Here is a 22,626-nt window from a genome sequence, read left to right on the forward strand (position 1 = left end):
TTTTATATGTAGACGTGTGGTCCGACCTTTTACTAGATGTATTTGTAATCCGAGTTTTGTTAACAGTTATACAGTCCGAATATGTTGACTTGTTAAGGGAACCAAGTTGACGTTGAATGAAGTATGATGATCCTATCACCACTGTATGCATATTATTGGACGCTATTTACTGTATGGTGCCCTTACATTACTGCATGCTACTGTAATTGCTGCATATAACTGTACGACTTCTTATGTGATTGTATAATACTGAATGTACACAATAAACACACAAAAACACAGTTGCTTGATTTCTCATGTTTTGCAAACCCTAATTTGATGCAAACACTTACATCGTATCATGTGCAACATATCCTAGGTCGTGTGTAACGTACTTAGACAATTGACTAACCCTAGAGCATAGCATACCGAGCAAATTAAGGTGAGTTCACACCCTTACTAAGGCATGGGATTCCCAAGGTCTTGGGAATGGGATTGAATGAATAAGATTGAATAGATTCGTACCGACACTAATACTAGACTACCATACCACTGTCCTCGGTTGTGCAGGACACATACTTATGCCATTCACTGTCCTCGGTTGTGCAGGACACATACTTACAATCTACGTAGACTTATACTTACTACTATCCTCGGTTGTGAAGGATACGCACGTAAAACCTACGTGCATTTATAATTACTACTATCCTCGGTTGTGAAGGATACACACATAAAACCTACGTGTACTTACACTCACTACTATCCTCGGTTGTGAAGGATACTTATGGTTACGAGTAGTCTAGTGGTTATACAACATGGGAAGCCCCCTCCAATAGAACGTACTAACGGCCCAATAGAGCCACCTGTTACAAAAGAACTTACTATTACGCACTTACTTTCTGTGAACTCGCTCAACTAGTTGTTGATCCTCTGTTACATGCCTTGCAGGTCGTTAGGTATATGGAGCTTGCACAGGGAGGAGCAGGTCGTTGTGGGCTTGGATCGTGATTGTTTCTTTAAACACTTATGACATTACATTATTAATTATGTTGGGTTGACTTACATGCTTCCGCTACTTAAACAAATGTTTGGTTTTGAACATCAATCATGTCTTGTTGAATTATATTATCTACTTTTATTATTAAATGCTATGTTCGATATGATTGATGGCTTGATCCTGGTCAGTCACGCTCCCAAGCGGTGATACTCCGCAGGTGGATTTTGAGGGTGTGACAGATTGGTATCAGAGCCATTGGTTATAGAGAACTTGGTTTTAATATGGGAAAACGTTTTTATTAAAACCAGACTATAACCAGAACAGTGCTCTCAACGATCCACAACGACGCTTTGCTCCACGTGCAAGACTCAACATCCTAGGTAATAAGGTTTATGTTTATTGCCTACATGCTAGAATTTGCATAGAACTTTGCTGTTAGTATGCTTACATTACTTTGCTCACTACTTGTTATTGCTTAAGAACACCTATGTGCTTACACTCTTCTGTCATCGCACTATTCGCGAACCTCTCTCACCTATGTTGCTTTTGATGTGAAGATCAATGGCCGGACGTATTAACATGACTCAAGCCCAGCTAGAGGCTCTTGTTCAAGCTCAAGTTGCTGCGGCACTTGCAGCTGCTCAAGCAGGTAGTATACCCTGCAGTATAGACACACTAGGATCTTTAGATCCTACATTAATTCTCATATTTAACTTTGTCCTATTCGTACACAATAGGTCAACACGCGCAGCAGCCTGTCTGCACTTTCAAGAATTTCATGGATTGTCGCCCTAGCACGTTCAACGGCACTGATGGAGCGGTTGGACTCCTCCACTGGTTTGAAAAGCTCGAGTCTGTGTTCGAGATGTGCGAATGCCCTGAGGCTCGCAGGGTTAAGTATGCCACTGGTACTTTGGAAGGGATCGCGTTAACTTGGTGGAACGCACAGGTGCAGATCCTAGGGTTGGCAGCTGCTAACGCCACCCCTTGGAATGACTTCAAGGAACTGATTAAACGTGAGTACTGTACTCGGGAAGACATCCACAAGCTGGAGGATGAGTTTTATCATTTGAAAATGACTGGGTCAGAGATTGAAGCATATACTAAACGGTCAAACGAGCTGGCCGTGCTGTGTCCAACTATGGTGGACCCTCCATACAAGCGTATTGAGTTGTATCTCAAGGGTTTGGCACCAGAAATCCAGAGCCACGTAACATCGGCTAATCTTGACAACATTCAGGCTATTCAGCGCCTCGCTCACCGCATCACAGATCAGGCAGTGGATCAGAACAGACTACCAAAGCGTATCAGCGCTACTGCTACCGCTACTGCTTCTACTACACTTGCTACTCCCAGTGAAAACAAGAGAAAATGGGATGGGGATTCTAGCAAGGGGTCAGCTTCAGTGCCGTCACAAGCTCCGCAACGAAAGACAGACAGTTACCAGAGTCCCAGTCAGCACTCCTCAGGCAGCCACAAGCAGGGAGGATATCGAGGAAACCTCCCGAAGTGTAACACCTGCAACAAACACCACAGTGGCCAGTGTAATAAGGGTCGCTGTCAAAGATGCCTCAAGATGGGTCATGAGGCCAAAGATTGTAGAAGCCCTCGGCCTGCGAACCAGAATCAGCAGCAGCCCCAAGCACAGCAGAATCAGCAGCAGGGCAACAAAGGGTGTTTTCATTGCGGTGCAGAGGGTCACTTCAAAAGGCACTGCCCTCAGCTGAACAGGAACCAGAACAACAACAACCATAACAACAATCAGGGAAATGGCAACAACAACAACAACGGAGGGAATAACAATGGCAATGAAGCAAGGGGTCATGTGTTTGTGTTGGGGCAGGGTGATGCCAGAAATGATCCCAACGTCGTTATGGGTAAGTTTCTTCTCGATGATATTTATGTTACTGTTTTGTTTGATTCGGGTGCGGATACGAGTTATATGTCTTTGAAAATGAGTAAATTGTTAAAACGTACACCAACACCCCTAAACACCAAGCATGTTGTAGAGTTAGCAAACGGTAAAAGTGTAGAGGCCGCACAGATAGTTAAGGGTTGTAGCATTGTCTTAGCTGGTCAGACCTTCTCCATCGACCTTATTCCTATAGTTCTGGGTAGTTTCTATGTAAGGAGAAGATCATTCGTATTCCTCGTTCGGGAAAGGAACCTCTCGAAGTGCAAGGCGACAAGAGTGGTGCTGTGGTTGGCATCATCTCTTTCCTGAAGGCTCAGAAATGTTTACGAAAGGGTCATACAGCTATCTTGGCACTGGTTACTGATGCAGCTTTGAAAGAGAAAAGAATAGAGGATATTCCAGTTGTACGCGAATTTCCTCAGGTGTTTCCTGAAGATTTACCTGGTCTACCGCCTCATCGCCAGGTCGAGTTTCAAGTCGAGCTAGCTCCAGGAGCAGCACCTATAGCTCGCGCACCGTATCGTTTAGCTCCAACCGAACTGGAAGAACTGTCAAAGCAACTACAAGAGCTCTTGGATAAGGGCTTCATTCGTCCAAGCTCTTCGCCTTGGGGAGCTCCAGTACTATTCGTGAAAAAGAAGGATGGCACTTTCAGGATGTGCATCGATTACCGCGAACTGAACAAAGTCACAGTGAAAAACCGTTATCCTCTTCCTCGTATTGACGACTTATTCGACCAGTTGCAAGGGTCGAGTTACTACTCCAAGATAGACTTGAGGTCAGGGTATCATCAGCTGAGAGTCCGGATGAGGACGTCTCCAAGACAGCATTCAGAACTCGCTACGGCCATTACGAGTTTCTGGTCATGCCATTCGGGCTTACGAACGCGCCTGCAGTCTTCATGGATCTTATGAACAGGGTGTGCAAACCTTATCTTGACAAGTTCGTCATTGTCTTCATCGACGACATTCTGATCTACTCCAAGAGTCAGGAGGAACACGAGCAGCACTTACGTCTTATCTTGGAACTACTTCGAAAGGAGCAACTGTATGCAAAGTTTTCAAAATGCGACTTCTGGTTTCGTGAAGTCCACTTCTTAGGCCATGTGGTGAACAGGGATGGGATCCATGTCGATCCATCCAAGGTAGATTCGATCAGGAACTGGCCTGCACCGCGTACACCAACAGAAATACGCCAATTCTTGGGTTTGGCGGGATACTACAGGCGGTTTATCAAAGACTTCTCCAAGATCGCGCAGCCGCTTACTATGCTGACACAGAAAGGTGTCGTTTACAGATGGGGTAATACGCAGGAAACTGCTTTTCAGTACCTGAAGGATAGACTATGCAGCGCGCCTATCCTCTCACTGCCCGAGGGCACGGATGACTTCGTGGTTTATTGTGACGCATCGATACAGGGGCTTGGTTGTGTATTGATGCAGCGGGATAAAGTTATTTCCTACGCTTCTCGTCAACTCAAAGTTCATGAACGGAACTACACGACGCACGATTTAGAGCTGGGAGCTGTTGTTTTTGCGCTTAAGATATGGCAACACTACCTGTACGGTACCAAGTGCACAATTTACACCGACCACAGGAGTCTCGAGCATATCTTCAAGCAGAAGGAATTGAACATGCGTCAACGACGATGGGTCGAGTTACTTAATGATTACGAATGCGCCATCAAGTACCATCCAGGCAAAGCCAATGTTGTGGCCGACGCCCTTAGTCGGAAAGACACCTTACCTAAGCGCGTGCGAGCGCTACAGCTTACTATTCAGTCCAATCTTCCTGCACAGATACGAGCTGCTCAGATAGAAGCTTTAAAACCCGAGAATGTCATGGCTGAAGCCTTACGCGGCTCAAGGCAACGCATGGAACAAAAGGAAGACGGCGCCTACTATGTAACAGGGCGTATTTGGGTCCCACTTTATGGCGGTCTACGAGAGCTTGTGATGGACGAAGCGCACAAGTCTCGCTACTCGGTACACCCAGGGTCGGATAAAATGTACCACGATATCAAAACAACATACTGGTGGCCAAGTATGAAAGCCCACATCGCCACCTATGTTGGCAAGTGCTTGACCTGTGCGAGAGTCAAGGTTGAATATCAGAAACCTGCAGGTCTACTGCAACAAGCCAGGATACCACAGTGGAAATGGGAAGAAATTTCCATGGATTTCGTTACGGGCTTACCTAGATCCCAACGTGGGAATGATACCATATGGGTGATCGTGGATCGGCTCACCAAGTCTGCACACTTCCTGGCTATTAAGGAAACGGATAAGTTCTCCACTCTCGCAGACATCTATCTTAAAGAAGTTGTTTCAAGGCACGGGGTGCCCACCTCCATCATCTCGGATCGGGATGCACGATTCACGTCAGAGCTATGGCAAGCGATACACAAAGCGTTTGGCTCTCGTTTAGACATGAGCACAGCGTATCACCCTCAGACGGATGGGCAGTCTGAGCGCACGATTCAAACTCTAGAAGACATGCTTCGTGCGTGTGTTATCGATTTCGGCAACGGCTGGGAAAAGCACCTCCTTTTAGTGGAGTTTTCATACAATAATAGTTACCACACCAGCATTCAAGCCGCTCCATTCGAGGCATTGTACGGACGTAAATGTCGGTCACCTCTCTGTTGGGCAGAGGTGGGGGATAGTCAGATTACGGGTCCAGAGATTGTAGTGGACGCCACAGAAAAGATTGCACAGATACGACAACGCATGGCGGCAGCACGCGACCGTCAGAAAGCCTACGTGGATAAGCGTAAGAGGCCATTGGAATTTCAGGTCGGGGACCGGGTTTTACTTAAAGTCTCACCCTGGAAGGGTGTGGTTCGATTTGGTAAACGAGGCAAACTCAATCCACGGTATGTTGGACCGTTCGAAATCACTGAAAGAATAGGCAAAGTAGCCTACAGATTAAACCTACCAGCTGAACTCGGTGCAGTTCACAACGTATTTCACGTGTCGAATCTGAAGAAGTGCCTGTCAGATGAGACCCTCATAGTTCCTTTTAAGGAACTCACTATCGACGAGCGGTTGCAGTTCGTCGAGGAGCCAGTTGAAATAACGGACCGGGATGTTAAGGTCCTCAAACACAAGAGAATCCCTCTTGTTTGAGTTCGATGGAACTCCCGACGTGGCCCAGAGTACACCTGGGAACGCGAAGACCAAATGAAAGAAAAGTACCCCCAGTTATTCGAAACCAATGCAACCACTACTGAGACTGAAGCTACTACTGCGGAATTTCGGGACGAAATTCCAAATCAACGGGGGGATGATGTGACACCCCAGGAAAACCAGTGAACAGTACAACTTACCTAGCTTCCTCAGTGAGTGCGTACCAAATTTCGGGACGAAATTTCTTTTAAGTTGGGGATAATGTGACAACTCGAATTTCCAAGATTCTATTACACATTTATTGCACGTTTATTGATTGTTTAATTGTTTGCTTGCACAATTGGTTTGCTATGTAACTGTATACGTTTTGATACAATATAGTGTTTTGTGGTTGTGCATGGTTATGTGTTACTTGTGAAAGATGTGGCAAATAATGGAATGTGGTAATGAAACTGTAATAAACAATACTTAAGGGTGCTTAGGGTTGATAGTGAAACTTTAACAACTCATAACCCTAATCCCCTTCCCTAATCATTCACTAATCATTGGCAAAGAATCAAAACACGTACATTCACCTCCTCTAATCCTCTCTACAACCATCTTCTCATCATTCTTGGAATCACAAGTTCTTTTGCATCAAGTTTGATTATCAATCCGTCTAGAATCGAAGCAAGGTAATTGTTTAATCATTGTTTGTGATTAATTATTGATTATCAACACACTGTTTGTCTATGTACTGAGTTCTGCCAGCATTTTCCTGATTTATCTAACAACTGTGCTAACTGTATTTAATGCATCATTTGAGTAAATAAAGTTCTCATGCAATAATGATATGATATTAAGCAATATGTGATGCATGTGTATGTATATGGCACTAATCAGAAAGAAATTAATTGCAATTCAGCACAATTATTAAGCACTAATCATGGTTTAATAATTGTACGGATACCTGAATTTTTGACAGTTGTCACATTCTCCCCCTGTTAAGAAAATTTCATCCCGAAATTGTAAGCTTTACTAGTAGCTGCAGGGGTGTTTGGGAATAAATGCGGGTGGGTATTTTGCTTTCATGCGGTCTTCACGTTTCCAAGTAAACTCTGGGCCGTGACGCGCGTTCCATCGAACCTTGACGAGTTTAACACTACTCCTCCGGGTCTTGTTAACTTTCCAGTCAGTAACCTCAACAGGTGGATTTTCTAAAACACAAACAAAATCTTTTTGGATTTTCTGAAATGAAAGCAGATGCAGTAAAGAAATATTTACAGATACTATTTTTGTGAGTTTGTGTAAGAGGATCATATCAGTTTATGAGACATGTCACCAACACCGTTAAGCTGTATTTCATTTTAAGTTCTAAACAATTCACCTAGATTGTCAGTATATTTGTCCACTTAAATTTTCACACAAAGTTTAATTGATCCAAGATACGATGTTAATGTTTTAGGCACTTGAACTTATCCGAGTGTCCCACTACTTGAATATACTCCCGTATCCAGATCCCAATATTCAGTCTTACAGATGAGTATACCACAGACGATATCTGTTCAGGGGTTAATTGCGAGGGCCGTGAGAGCTCAGGTCGATACTTCCGTATACGCAGAGAGATGACGGCTTCGACTTTAGGTGTGTCCCCTTTAGAGGATCTTTTGATTACAACAGCAGTGACTATCAATTTTATTGTTTCATCGACTTGCTGAGGGCGATGCTATGTTTCAAGCATTTGCGGAAAGCATTATCCGGGGACTAGGTCAGCATTTCCATACAGCAGAAGTCCCGGGATAATACCCTAGTGACGTGATGTCGTGGTCACAATCAAATTTAATCCAATTACTACTAAATAGATAGTGGCAAGTGGGTATCGAACACAGGGAGTTTGTGGAATATGTGCTATTTCAATTGTTTATCTAAGTTAACTAAATTAAGCTAATTGTAATAAAATAAAGTTCAAGAGTTGGTTTGATTGATTGAGTTTTAAAAAACTAAATTACTATTCTAATTGCAAAATGAAAGTGTTGGTTGTAAACAATTTAGAGACAAATGATTATCTTGAGTTTCCGGTTTGTTTCGACTTTTGTGTTTAAGATTCAACTAGAAAGAACTACATAGACACAGTTCATGTATAACCAATTGCAGTGATAAAAGGGGACTAAGTACTCAGATTCCTAGAACGTGAGGTTGTCACCCGATGATCAATCAACCCTTACCCAAACCTAACTATACCCATGATATCTCGATTGCCAACGGCACCAAGAACGTATGGTTTCTAATTAGTTCAATCATAAGAATCAATAAGTTACTAACAACCAATTATGCACCATAACAATCAATTTAAATAAAAAGGAATTGTTATTCTAGAAATATAAATAAAAACACAAAAGTCTACCACAAACCTTCAACACAAGATAATCATCCAAGTATTTAGCCACTCATGGCTTTAACTAACATCATAACAAAATGGAAAGGAAATATTGTTCACAAGTTTCACCAACAAGAAAATAGATAGAGTTTTTAAGTGAAAGATAGTTAGAAAGATGATTAGATACTGTTTTCTTTGCTCCAAGTCCCTAAATATAGCCTCCAATTCGTTTCCTCCAAATAGTAACCGACCAAACATGATTAAGCTCCATAAGTCTCCATAAAAAGGCCATTTAATGCGCAGGTTACAAAGTTGGATCAGGCAGCGCCGTAAGCTACACCGCCTGCCGTAGCTTACGGCGGTCAGCGAACAAAACAAGTCAACATAGCACCGTAAGGTACGGCCAGCCGCCGTAGCTTACGGTGATCATTATTCTTTTACGGCACTTTCTTCCTGTCTTACGGCGGCACCTTTTGGCGTTGGGTAGGGGCCGTAAGCTACGGCCTGGTGGCGTAGCTTACGGCGCTGAGCTTGCTTCTTTTCCATGACTTCTCCATCTTTCCATTCTTTCGCTCTTTTAATTTCCGTAACTTCTAGTATTTCATCATACCTCTTAAAACCGCCTTTTGATCACTTTAACACCTGCATAACCCAACACAAAGTGGTTATCTAGTTCAAGCAATTAACCGAATAAAGTGTAGAATGTACGTTGTATTAAACCTTTTAAGGGTTGTCCTACGGACCACCCGTCACATCCCCACACTTACCCGTTGCTTGTCCCAAGCAACCCATTCAAAACCATTTTCAACCAAGAACGATCAAATATGCAAACCAAGCTAAAGTGCCGTCCTTTTACTAACTTTCTATCATACCACAAAGCACACCCCTCACAAAAACTCTCGGTGACAAGAAAAATTAGCATATTTTGCTAAACCACTCAATGCGTATATGTGTGTGTGTGCGGCAATAGCTTGTATGAGAATCAAGTTTCCTCCTAACAAATATTTAACATGCTTATGAATCAAAGAAACTTACGGGTTGTAATAGGGCTAGGTGCAAGGGTAGGAAAATGGTGGAATACATATGAGAGAGCTAATTGATTTGACCCGGTTTTATTTCCACTACTAAACAAAGCAAACGACTATGTACCAAAACATCATAAACTTCTAAACTACTATTGCACTAATGACTTCTTTTTGTATTTTTCTCATATTTTTCTCTCTTTTTTTTTCATAACACATAAAACTCAACAATATATACAAAGACATCACAATCACAACTAAATTCCTAAACCGGGTCATCTCAATAGGGTATAATTTATATAGGAAGTAGGCTTTGGGTTTCAATCGAATGGCTTAAGGCTCAAACATAGCTTTCTATGGACCAAACCCCCACCCCTCACAATACCAAGCTCATATATGTAACGTATGAGGTCCAACCCACCAATTCCCGCACTCTCACACATCTAGACGAGGCGTCCTAAAAGTCCCCTATCATCTTCAAAAGCATGCCAACTCTAGGATTTAACAAGCATTCACACACAAGTTCTATTTACACACTACACACACCGCCACTCAAGCAAAGAATTAACTCTCATATGTGGTTCAATTCTCACCAAGAAAAAGCTAAGAACGGGTGTCGGTGTGTCAAATGGTACAATATCAAGTTTTCAAATTTTTACACTTTGTGCTTGGATTTGCAAAAATTTTTGAATTTCTCAAAATTTCCCCCATCCCCACACTTGGGATACATTGTCCCAATGTATGGTTTTGAGGGAAAGATTCCTTTAACCAAGAACATCCCCAATTGCTTATATTCTCAAACCCCAAATTTCTTTTTTTTTTTAATTTTTATGTATTATAAAAGACACCACCAACTCTCACAACCCAAGAACATATTAACACAAACACCACCCAACCTCCCAACCGTAACATAAACATACCACATAAACAAATATACAAAAATGTACAAAGGAGCAAAATACAACCTGGCTAGTAGTACTTCGGCTGTGGAGGCCCAAAAATGGATGTCATCATATCCGTCCACTCACCAAAGCCAAATGCTCCACCGCTACTACTGCTTCCTTGATCACTACTTGGATTCGCCTGTTGGTAACTCATAGCATGCGGATCCACCCACTGAGAATGGTGAAATGGTGGGGTGGGGTATGACACACTACCATCGTGTGGTGGCAATGTGGTGTAGTCCACAATGGGCGGATCTCCTACAATTGGCTGTCCCGCATGCCATTGGTCATGCATGCGTCTCTGACGATCATCCAAATAACGGTTGTTTTTTTCTTCTTCATGGGCATATCTATGAGCACGGTTCCATTGCTCATTTCTATCATAACTTCTTTTGATAGCCCTTTCCACACTAGCACCCATGAAAGTTTGTTGATCAAATAGCACTTGGTTTTGTTCACTCCAATCACCGAAAGTGGGTGGCCGCCTTTGTTGAATGATTTGACCCATATCCCCCGAATGGGCCCAGTACGGGTCATAAGTCTGTTGTGCATAATCAAATGCACTACCCACATAACCAGATTGTATGCCAGCTCCTTGAACCCCCGCCTGACCGGCAACCCTTACCTGAGCGTCTACCATGAATGTGTCTTCACAATAATCATCATCTCCACTTATTTCATCATCCGTTGATTCGGGTTCCTCTTCCTCTCCCGGTCGTAACGGTCTCGCATCCACTTTCAATGCTCTCCACCTTCTACCATCCGTTTTCAACTTATGAAACCTTTCCGATTCTGTGTAAGTCCAATCCGACCCAAGATTCTTAAGGTCGAATGGTCTAAACCTCTTGTAAGAACCTTTTTCATCTCCCTTAATTGCCCCGTACTTTTTAAGCAATGCCGTAATCAACCGGCAGTGAGGTATAATCTTTCTTTCCCCACTATTCTTGCTTAACCAAATGTTGTTTAGCACCAAAAATCGGAAAGGAACCTTGGGTGACCCATGCATCATCATATATAAGATTGGCACTTCTTGGAACCGCACCTCCATCTTGTCACCCCGCCTTGGAACCACATTATACATACACAATGTCAACAATAACTTTGCTTCCATCCTCAAATTTCTTCTATATAGCTTCCCATGTGTTGTACCCGGAAGGAAGAGGTAGTCAAGCATATTTTGCCATTGCGGATGCTTATTGGGCTCATGGTAGAGATCCTTGAGACTCGGGTAGATGTATTCATTGGCCGACCCATCATCAAACTTTGCTACCTGGCGCAAAGAGTCGTATGACATTTCTACTTTCACCCCATTACACCACCCAACTAACCGCATCTTGTTCGGAGCCTTGAACGGGGGACATTCAAGTGATGCCACCCACTCTTGAATCTGCGTGTCATACATTTTTTTCATTCACCATCATAACATTTTGTAGCCGCCCCCCAACCCAACGCGTTAAACTTGGCTATGATCCCGAATGGCCCGAAATCCACCTCCCGGATCTCCTTTTCACAAATAAATGCTTCACCCCTTTGTTTTAACTTGTTCATTTGTTCATGAAATAGATCCTCTCTCCATTCCGCGGGTTGGTCTAACAATGAACCGGATGTCCAATCCGGCTTTGGCCCCCTTGGAGGTGCATCCTCCTCCGAGTCCGGGTCACCAACCCGGGTCAATCTCCTCCTTTTTTGTTGTGCAACATTCCCTTGAGAAGAACTTGCAACTCCTTTCCCTTTCTTAGACGCCATGCCTACACACATTCAAAAACCATGTAAACAAATCAAGTTAGTATTCTTACCCAATCTTCCCCACACTTGCTTCATGTTATGGGTATAGATGTGCAAAAACCAAAAATTTTATTTTTTTCAAACAAAATTCTGGCATGATGTCCCCTAAAATCAGAATTTTCCTAAAAAATTTCATTAGACATCAAACCCATTCATACCCATAACACTCGATGGTTCACAAAGTTCTATCATCTATCTCATACAAGCAAGTGTGTAAGCAAAAACATAATGAAAACTTACAAACCTCAATGTACTTCAAAGAATGAAAAGAAGTTGCATACCTTGTTGTTGTTAGAAGATGAGAATCACAAAAACTTGAAGTTCACACAAAAACCCACAAAAAGTCCCAAATTTTCGGCACCCCCTAGCCTCAAATCCGACCCCAAAACGAAGGAATCTTCAAGATACAAGAGTAAATCTGAATTCCTTGTGAAATTTCACCCAAAATGGACTCAAAAATCACTGGAATCGGGCTTGATTTGAGAAAGTTATGAAGACATGAAGGTTTAGGGTTCTTGGGTGAAGAAGAAGAAGAGAAGAAGAGTTGTGGTTGGGAAGTAAAGATGAAGATGTGTGGTTGGGGTTATTGTGATTTTTGTTTTATTTAAAATAGTTATTATTATTATTAAAGATTTTCGTTTTTTTTATATATATATGAAACAACGACCAGAAAAGATCCCCACATTCTTCTCGGTGCCGTACGCTACGGCTCATCGCCGTAGCTTACGGCGACAACTGGGTGAAAAAAATGCCGTAGGTCAGGAGCTGACCGGCGTAAGCCTTTAAATGGTGGATGGTCGCCGTAAGCTACGCCCCCCCACCGTAGCTTACGGCGAGTACTGGCATAGGGGGCCGATATAAACTTTTATCAAAACTTTTTTTTTATATGCTTTTATAATTTTTACTTTTTATGTGTTTTTATAATTTAAAGAAAACATAAAAAATATTACCCTACCCCCCGTTAAAAACCCGTGTTGTCCTCAACACTATGTTCGGGAAATCCGTAAAATTTCCCCACACTTGTTTCGAACACCGGTTTAAACGGAACTTATTCAACACGAAATAAACTAAACTAAATATTTACAAATACCAAACCTGGGCCTCTTTCATGTTTCTTCATCATCCACCGGGTGTAAAATGTAACCCACTTTGTCTAGCTCGAGATTGTTGATATCATTACCTTCCACATATGGTTTGAGCCGATGCCCGTTCACCGTTTGTTGCTTGTTTGTTTGATCATCTTGAATATCAACATCACCGAACCTTCTCACTCGTCGGACAAGTAAGGACCCATCCACTTGCTTTTAGGTTTTCCCGCGAACATCTTCAACCTTGAATTGTACAACCACACCTTTTGACCCACTTCAAAGTTCTTTTTCTTTATCTTCGCATCATGAACTTTTTTCAGTTTGTCTTTATATGCGGATGCACACTCATAGGCTTGATCCCTTATTTCCTCAATTTCATTCAATTGAAGCTTTCTCGCCCGACCCGCTTCATCATAGTTTGCATTCACCGTTTTAATTGCCCAATATGCCCGATGTGCCAACTCCATAGGCAAATGACATCCTTTCCCGTAAACCATTCGATAAGGAGTGGTATCAAGTGCAGTTTTGTAGGCCGTTCGATAAGCCCACAATGCATCGTCAAGCTTACTTGACCAATTTTTCCGATCCGTTCTAACCGTCTTCATTAAAATTTCTTTAATTTGCCGGTTAGATACTTCCACTTGACCACTCGTTTGCGGGTGGTAGGGTGTAGCAATGCGGTGATTCACATTATATCTTTTTAGTAATTTTCCAAAATTGAAAATTTTAAAATGTGAACCACCATCACTTATTATCACCCTAGGCACACCAAAACGAGCAAAAATATTAGATTGCACAAACTTACATACGACGGAATGATCGTTGGTCCTTGTGGTAGTAGCTTCAATCCATTTCGACACGTAATCAACCGCAACCAATATATATAAAAACCCATTTGAGTTTGGGAAAGGACCCATGAAGTCTATTCCCCAAACATCAAATACTTCTACTACCAAAATCGGTTGTAACGGCATTTCATCACGTTTCGAAATGCTTCCCATTCTTTGACAATTAATGCAATTTCGAGCATACTCACAAGAATCCTTGAAAATCGTGGGCCAATAAAACCCACTAGATAGCACCCGGTAACCCGTCTTGTTCCCACTAAAATGCCCTCCACATGCCGATGAATGAGCATGGGTCAAGATCTCTAGAACTTCCGTTTCCGGAACACATCTTCGAATCACTTGATCGGCCCTGATTTTGAACAAGTCGGGTTCATCCCATATGTATTGCTTCACTTGACTAAGAAACTGTTGTCGTCTCTTCTTAGTCCAATGATTTGGGATTGCACCCTTAGCCAAATAGTTGACGTAATAGGCATACCAAGGTGCAACATAAGTAGAGACGGCCAACAAGTGTTCATCGGGGAACCGTTCATTGATTTCACTTGGGTCATCAACACCTTCCAACGGGATTCGGGACAAATGATCCGCAACAACATTTTCACATCCCTTTTTGTCCCGAATCTCAAGATCGAATTCTTGTAACAAAAGCACCCAACGAATCAACCGGGGCTTCGCATCCTTCTTTTCCATCAAATATCGGACCGCACGATGATCCGAATACACTATCACCTTGCTCCCCCAAATGTAAGATCTAAACTTGTCCAAGGCATACACCACCGCTAATAATTCTTTTTCGGTTGTGGTGTAGTTGAGTTGCGCCTCGGACAAAGTTTTGCTTGCATAGTATATCACCACCGGTTTCTTATCAACTCTTTGACCCAAAACCGCTCCAATGGTCGTGTTGCTAGCATCGCACATAATCTTGAATGGCTTTGACCAATCCGGTGGTTGCAAAATAGGAGCCTTCACCAACTGTTCCTTCAAAACATGAAACGCTTGCAAACATTCATCAGTAAAATCAAATGGAACATCTTTTAATAGCAAGTTACATAAAGGTTTTGTAATTACACTAAAGCCTTTAATAAACCTTCGGTAAAACCCCGCATGTCCCAAAAAAGATCTCACCCCCTTAACATTCTTTGGTGGAGGTAAGGATGAAATTACCCGAATCTTTGCCTTGTCTACCTCCATTCCCCGGTCCGAAATGACATGCCCCAACACAATACCCTCTCGAACCATAAAATGGCTCTTTTCCCAACTTAGTACCAAGTTTGTCTCAACACATCTTTTTAAAACTTTTTCTAATTCATTAAGACAAGAGTCAAAACTTGGACAAAAAATGGAAAAATCATCCATAAACACTTCAAGAGATTCCCCGACCATGTCCGAAAATATACTCATTATACATCTTTGGAACGTGGCGGGGGCGTTACATAGTCCAAATGGCATTCGCCGAAAAGCAAATGTACCATATGGACATGTAAATGTGGTTTTGTGTTGGTCGTCCGGGTGAATAGCAATTTGGTTATATCCCGAGTACCCATCTAAAAAACAATAATATTTTTGACCGGAAAGTTTTTCAATTATTTGGTCAATGAAGGGTAACGGAAAATGGTCTTTTGAGGTAGCGGCATTTAGTTTTCTATAATCAATACAAACTCGCCACCCGGTTACCGGGCGGGTGGCGATTTGCTCACCTTGTTCATCTTTCACTACCTGGATGTCGGATTTTTTAGGCACTACCGGAGTCGGACTTACCCACGCACTATCCGAAATGGGATAAATGATCCCCGCATCCAACCACTTGATAACTTCTTTCTTCACCACCTCTCTTTAATTTGGATTCAACCTTCTTTGGGTTTCACGAGTTGGCTTCGCATCCTCACTTGTGATAATTTTGTGCATCACAATGGATGGACTAATACCTTTTAAATCGGCTATCGTCCACCCAATTGCCGCCTTGTGAGCCTTCAATACCCGTATCAACTCCTCCTCTTGAACTACCGCCAAATTGGAAGCAATGATCACCGGTAAAGTGTCATTCTCCCCCAAAAATGCGTACTTGAGATGTTTCGGTAGCTCCTTCAACTCCACACTTGGTGGACATTCCAAAGAGGGCTTTGTACCCGAATCAATTCCCACTGGTAAAGAGTCCGTTTGGTGGGTCCATGGTGGTCTTCCTTCTTTCACCGCAAGAGCCTCTTGCTCTTTCTCTTCCACCTCCAACTCACATGCGTGAACCTGCAAAGATATATCACAAACACAAGAACCCAAAATTTTTCTTCGAACTCCTTCGGGTCATAACCATCTATGAAATCTGCTAAGAAACACTCATCACCATACACATTAGTACCGTTAGTAAAAACATTTAACCTCATTTTTCTATTACCGAATGTCATGTCGACCGTACCATATCGACAATCAATAATAGCATGTGCGGTGTTCAAAAATGGCCGACCCAAAATAACATTTTGTTGTTGTATTGGGTCCGCGGATGAGTAGTCTAGCACAAGGAAATCAACGGGATAATAAAATTCATCAACTTTAACTATCACATCCCGTACGATACCCCGGGGAAGTTTATGAGACAAGTCGGCTAATACAACCGTTGTCTCAACTCGCTTCAATGGACCAAAATCGTATTAGTCATATAACCCCCCCCCCCCCGGTAGGATACTTACTCCGGCTCCAAGATCCAATAACACCCTTGTGGTTTGAAAATTCCCAACTTGATAAGGGGCGTTCCTGGATCTTGTAACTTAGGAGGAAGGTCTCCTTTCAATACCGCACTTACCCGCTCCATTAAGTCTACCAATTTAGGCACTTTTTGTTGCCTCTTTTGAGTACACAATTCTTTTACAAACTTGCCATAAGCGGGTACCTGTTTGATAGCTTCGAGTAAAGGAAGATTAATTTTAACCTGTTTGAAAACCTCCCACATTTCCTCTTTTTGAGGACCCCGTTTTGAAATAAAATTTTTTCTTCCCGGATCTAATAAAGCTGAAGGGAATGGTACTTCACTAGATCCCTCACCCTCATTTACTTTTTCTTTTTCTTTATTAACTTCGGGTTTTTCAAAATTGGGTTTTTTAGAAGAAACAATAGGTGGTTCGTTTTCCTCCTCACTTTCTTGACCCGTTAAATCCTCAACCACCCCATCAACCAAATCCGGTGAAGGATTGGTTTTGTACTCTTTCCCACTTCTCAAAACACCTACATGGTGAATATTAACATTGTTACCTCTTGAAGTACCATGGGATGGATTTACCTTAGTGTCGCTTGGTAATTGACCTTTACTCTTCTTCAATTCGGACACTTCGGTGGCAAGTTGACCCATTTGAGTGGTCAAAGTTTAGATTGCTTTGTCTCGAGCCTCATCCTTTTGTATGCGAGCATCATCCATTTAGTTCCTCTTTTGCATTTCCGCTTGCATGCTCTTCAACATTTCCATCATTTCATTACCACCCGAAGACCCCCCTTGTTCTTGACCCGCTTGGTATTGCCTTTGGTATCCTTGGTTGTTCCCACCTCGATATCCACTTTGATTATTATAAGGTTGGCGCGAACCATAATTTCCTTGGCTACCTTGGAAATTCGGGTTTGATTGATTCAAAGGGTTCCCATAACGAAAATTAGGGTGGTTTCTCAACCCGGGGTGATAAGTGTTAGAATTCATATTGAAATTTCTAGCACCCCCTCCTTGACCTTGAACGGCATAAACTTCTTCAAATTGCCCTTCCACCATTCCTTGGCAATTTTCCGCCGCATGACCTATTTCATTACACAATGCACAAACATCATAAATTTGGTTAGAAGTTTGTGTGTTACCATCATCAACCGCATGCACTTGTGTTCGGGTAACGGCCGGTCGTGCTCTCCTTGAAGCTTGAGCCTTTCTCTTTGAAGTGATTGCCATTTGCTCCAAAAATTCCCAATCCTCATGCTCATAGTTTGTGCCAAAAGTCCCATTTGTAATGGACATCAAATCTCGTGCATCTTCGGCACACAACCCTTCATGAAAGGCGTTCATTAACTCCCAAAGCTCAATCCCATGGTGTGGACAATTTTTTATCATCATGTTTAAACGGTCGAAAGCTTCATGAAACATTTCTCCTTGTTGTTGTTGAAAGCTTCTCAACCCTTTTCTCGCATCATTGTCTTTTGGGCGGTATAAAATTCGTCTAAGAATGTTTGTTGCATCTCCCCCCAAGTATAAATAGATGCCGAAGGCAAAGTGTAGAACCACTTCTTTGCCTTATCTTCCAAGGAGAATTGAAATAAAACCAACTTCACATCATCGGCCGAAAAACCTTGACTCCCAAGAGTGTTGCAAATTGAGTCATAGGCTTCCAAATGAAAATAAGGTTCCTCCGTCGCTAGACCCTTATATTTCGGCAAGCTTTGTAAGGAATTTATCCTTACTTCAAAGGTTCTTCCTTGGTTATTATGAGGGATGACCACCGGTGAAGGATTGTGAGTGATCACCGGTCTAAAATGCGCTTCAATACCCCTCGCATTTTCCCTAAGATGCCTCCTTGGCACACCAAATCGACCCCTTGGATGAACTTGACCCATTGGTCTTTGTATAGGCCCTTGTGGTGCATTTGGTTGTTGAAATTGTTGTTGTGGCACCGGTGGGTGTTGAATTGGCCTTTGGAAGTGTGGTTGCACATTTTGTGGGCGAATTTGCTGCAAAGGTATCGGACGTTGCAATTGCGGCCCTTGTGGCCTTGGCCTAATATGTTGAGGTATGAGTTGTTGTTGTTGCACCCCACCAACATTTGGAATCACTCGTACTTGGCCTTGCATATAACTGTATTCCCCTTGCTCTCCATCACCCCCATAAGCGTACCCGTCTTCATCAAAACCTTCAAACTCCTCATAACCTTCATCATACCCATCTCCTTGAATTCCCGACGACTGCCCAAATGGAAGAGTCGAGTATTAGAAACCCGACTGATTTGATGCTCGAAACGGTGTAGCATGGACAATGGACGAAATTGGTGCTATGGTATGGCTTGAATATGACGGACCCGCACCCGGAAAAAAATGGGATAATGGTGGTATAGTAGTGGAAGGGTTAAATGTGATGGTTGGTTCTTCTTGTGTAGTAATGGGCTGTGTGGTGTTGGTTGATGTGACATTTTGAAGTATGGTGGGTTCGGTAGTATTTGGTGGAATGGTGGTATTTGGTGAAGGTTGAGTGGATGTTGGTATAAATGATGAAGTGGATTCACCCGTAGTGGGTGGTGGTGGTGGTGGATCCATGTATCGAAGTGGTGTAATTGGTGTAATTGGTGTTGTTGGTGAACTGCTGATTGTATTTTCCCTTAGCAGAATTCTGTTTGCTCGCAAAGTTCGCTCAATTTCTGGATCAAACACTAGTGGTGAAAGCTTGTGAGAGCTTCTAGTACGCATGCACCTGTAAATACCTGCACACTAAACACACCTCGCGTAAACCAGAAAAATAACAAACTCAAAGCAAGAACAAAAATAACACACGTTGCGCACTACTCCCCGGCAACGGCGCCAAAATTTGACGTGATGTCGTGGTCACAATCAAATTTAATCCAATTACTACTAAATAGATAGTGGCAAGTGGGTATCGAACACAGGGAGTTTGTGGAATATGTGCTATTTCAATTGTTTATCTAAGTTAACTAAATTAAGCTAATTGTAATAAAATAAAGTTCAAGAGTTGGTTTGATTGATTGAGTTTTAAAAAACTAAATTACTATTCTAATTGCAAAATGAAAGTGTTGGTTGTAAACAATTTAGAGACAAATGATTATCTTGAGTTTCCGGTTTGTTTCGAGTTTTGTGTTTAAGATTCAACTAGAAAGAACTACATAGACATAGTTCATGTATAACCAATTGCAGTGATAAAAGGGGACTAAGTACTCAGATTCCTAGAACGTGAGGTTGTCACCCGATGATCAATCAACCCTTACCCAAACCTAACTATACCCATGATATCTCGATTGCCAACGGCACCAAGAACGTATGGTTTCTAATTAGTTCAATCATAAGAATCAACAAGTTACTAACAACCAATTATGCACCATAACAATCAATTCAAATAAAAAGGAATTGTTATTCTAGAAATATAAATAAAAACACAAAAGTCTGCCACAAACCTTCAACACAAGATAATCATCCAAGTATTTAGCCACTCATGGCTTTAACTAACATCATAACAAAATGGAAAGGAAATATTGTTCACAAGTTTCACCAACAAGAAAATAGATAGAGTTTTTAAGTGAAAGATAGTTAGAAAGATGATTAGATACTGTTTTCTTTGCTCCAAGTCCCTAAATATAGCCTCCAATTCGTTTCCTCCAAATAGTAACCGACCAAACATGATTAAGCTCCATAAGTCTCCATAAAAAGGTCATTTAATGCGCAGGTTACAAAGTTGGATCAGGCAGCGCCGTAAGCTACGCCGCCTGCCGTAGCTTACGGCGGTCAGCGAACAAAACAAGTCAACATAGCACCGTAAGGTACGGCCAGCCGCCGTAGCTTACGGTGATCATTATTCTTTTACGGCACTTTCTTCCTGTCTTACGGCGGCACCTTTTGGCGTTGGGTAGGGGCTGTAAGCTACGGCCTGGTGGCGTAGCTTACGGCGCTGAGCTTGCTTCTTTTCCATGACTTCTCCATCTTTCCATTCTTTCGCTCTTTTAAATCCCGCAACTTCTAGTATTTCATCATACCTCTTAAAACCGCCTTTTGATCACTTTAACACCTGCATAACCCAACACAAAGTGGTTATCTAGTTCAAGCAATTAACCGAATAAAGTGTAGAATGTACGTTGTATTAAACCTTTTAAGGGTTGTCCTACGGACCACCCGTCACCTAGATATCACTGAGCGAAAAGACCTAGAATCTCAGAATAAGGGACCTTTCAAACAAGATTTCAGGGGTTACCTATATATCCAAGAAGTTGTTACCCACGAAATAAGCATGTTTGAAATTTTTAGGTTTATATCTCGTCACAATTTACTAAATGTGCAAAAACCTACTGATACATCCACAGTGAGATTTCTTATCACATTTTAACATTCCAATTCTTTAGCATGTTGTGACAGTCCACTGATGTACTATCATTTCCTCTTTTCACAACAACTCAATTTTCGAATTTTATCATCTTTTTGGCTTTTTCAAATTTTCTAATGTTTTTGTATTTTCTAAAATTTTCTACTCCCCCTAAAATGTAAACACATTTCAAAGGAAATTTAAAAACTATCTAAGCTCATGACCCAAGTAAAGAAAATTCAACACAAACTGTACAAATAAAGCGACAACCGATATAGAATCGCATCAAATCGCCATTCACTAGGCATAAACAATCAGACCTCCTTTCAACAAACCATTTTCTCATTATGATTTCAAACACTTAAGTTTGTTTTAATCAAAATGATTTTTCCGAGAAATGAGTTTGTCTTTATCACTTGTAGGATTACCACTTGTTAAGATCGGGAATATGGTTCATCATTTTGTTCATCGTTATATCATGTGTAGTAAATCAAGTACAACTTAATGTCCCTGATTTACCGTTTGCAATTAAGCAACCTCTGTACCACTTGTAAAAACACAAACAATATCAACTGTAGGAATATTACATCTACACAAACCGTTTTACCAAACAGAATGCCGATTCCTGCTTCACACTTACCAACCTGGAAGCTCCGGCGTAGTCCTTCAATCTGTAAAATATTAAACTCATTTAAAATCTTTCAAACAATCTATTCAAAAACTAGAAAGATGCCGATTCCTGATCCACGATTACAGACTTGGGATCTCCGGCATAGTCCTAAGACTTCAAGGAAAACAAACTTCCATCCAAGTCTTTTCAGACTTGATGGTTTTCAATTCTTGCGCAGTAGGGTTGCAAGTTGCCTTTTTAGTTGCTAAAAAATCTTTAACCCCCTTTGCTTTCCCATTCAGCATTTTCCTAAAAATTTTCTTAACACTCCCATTGAATGTTTTCTCGACATCAAACTCAGTTTTCTCGGTGTAAAACTGTCCCGAGATTTCAACTTTACCAACTTTCTTCTTAACTTCTTCAAACTTCAGTGATTGAAAATCATCATCAGTCACTGAAATTTTCACTTCAACTTGTGGCTCTTCTGGCTTTGTGGAACCAGATTCATCGCCAACATTCTCACCACTCTTTTTAACAACCCAAACTTGGTTGTTTTCAGCTTTCTTTTTATAAGCATTCTTTTTAGAACATTCACCAACTTCATGAATAGAATTTTCAAAAATTTTAAGTTTTTCAGTTGGTGGTTCAACATCAATAATTTTTCCTTTCAGTTTGTCAGAAACTCCCTGTTTTGCTTTGGCATTTTTTCAAACAGTTCCATGCAATGTGACCAACTTCATTGCATTTGAAACAGGTACGAGTCTCTCTTGGATGAAACACTCCAATTCCATTCCTTCTCATCTCAGCAAGAAACTCCTGATTAGATTGTTTCTAGAACGGTTTCTTCTGTTCATCCTCTGAACTTCCACCTGAAACAAATTCTGTTTTTGTTTTAGAATTTTTCTCAGTTTTAGAGTTT

The sequence above is a fragment of the Helianthus annuus genome, chromosome 16 (assembly GCF_002127325.2).
Source record: "Helianthus annuus cultivar XRQ/B chromosome 16, HanXRQr2.0-SUNRISE, whole genome shotgun sequence".
Classification (NCBI taxonomy): Eukaryota; Viridiplantae; Streptophyta; class Magnoliopsida; order Asterales; family Asteraceae; genus Helianthus; species Helianthus annuus.